Here is an 840-nt window from a genome sequence, read left to right as displayed (position 1 = left end):
GTGCTTTCCCACATGGAGCCAGGGAGCCCCATTGCATTCCCAGCAGCCCGGTTTCCCCCCCCCAGCCTGCATCACCTCACAGCTGCCCCTTCCCCAGTCCCAGCGCTCTGGCAGGAACTGACTCAGCCTGCCTTTTCCTCCCCTGAGAGGCAACCGCTCTGCAGATCCCTCCTGTGAATGCCACTTGCCATTCACCTGCAGCCAGAGGCCAGGAGGCAGGGAGGGAGCAGGAGGGCTGAGCCCAGCACTCCCACCCAGCCCAGTCCCCTGGTCCCCACAGCACAGGAGAGAGCTGCAGCGCTCGCCACCCACACCCGCCACTGCACAGTCACCCTAAGCACCCACAAAACCCTATTATAAATTAACCATTTTATTGAATATCAATAAACTGTATATAATTATATAAAAAGTTTCATCAGTACAAAATTGTGGCACAAAAAATATAAATACCAGTGTACCTTTGAAATGTAAACATCCTCTTTGTAATGATTCCGTGAAAACAACGTCCAAAGAAAGATGCATTCAGGAGGCACCTGTCAATACCCATAAATAGGGCTTTTGGCACACACCTGTCGATGGGCAGATAAACTGTATATAATTATATAAAAAGTTTCATCAGTACAAAATTGTGGCACAAAAAATATAAATACCAGTGTACCTTTGAAATGTAAACATCCTCTTTGTAATGATTCCGTGAAAACAACGTCCAAAGAAAGATGCATTCAGGAGGCACCTGTCAATACCCATAAATAGGGCTTTTGGCACACACCTGTCGATGGGCAGCCCTGGGACAGGCCACCATTGTATCGGCTGCCAAAGGCCTGCTATTAGGCAACGGTT

At 48.6% G+C, this 840-nt stretch overlaps 1 long non-coding RNA gene across 1 annotated transcript in view; it reads left to right on the top strand.

The window, feature by feature from the left end:
- The first annotated feature begins 353 nt into the window (after positions 1-353).
- The window catches only part of LOC104500989, a 918-nt gene continuing 431 nt past the window's right edge, over positions 354-840 (top strand). Inside the window, exons 1-2 of the long non-coding RNA XR_727844.1 lie at positions 354-409; positions 611-831. This is a non-coding gene — a long non-coding RNA (uncharacterized LOC104500989). The remainder of the gene's footprint in view (positions 410-610; positions 832-840) is intronic.

The sequence above is a fragment of the Buceros rhinoceros genome, unplaced genomic scaffold (assembly GCF_000710305.1).
Source record: "Buceros rhinoceros silvestris isolate BGI_N320 unplaced genomic scaffold, ASM71030v1 scaffold33241, whole genome shotgun sequence".
Lineage (NCBI taxonomy): Eukaryota > Metazoa > Chordata > Aves > Bucerotiformes > Bucerotidae > Buceros > Buceros rhinoceros.
This window is presented reverse-complemented; position numbering and strand designations above follow the sequence as displayed.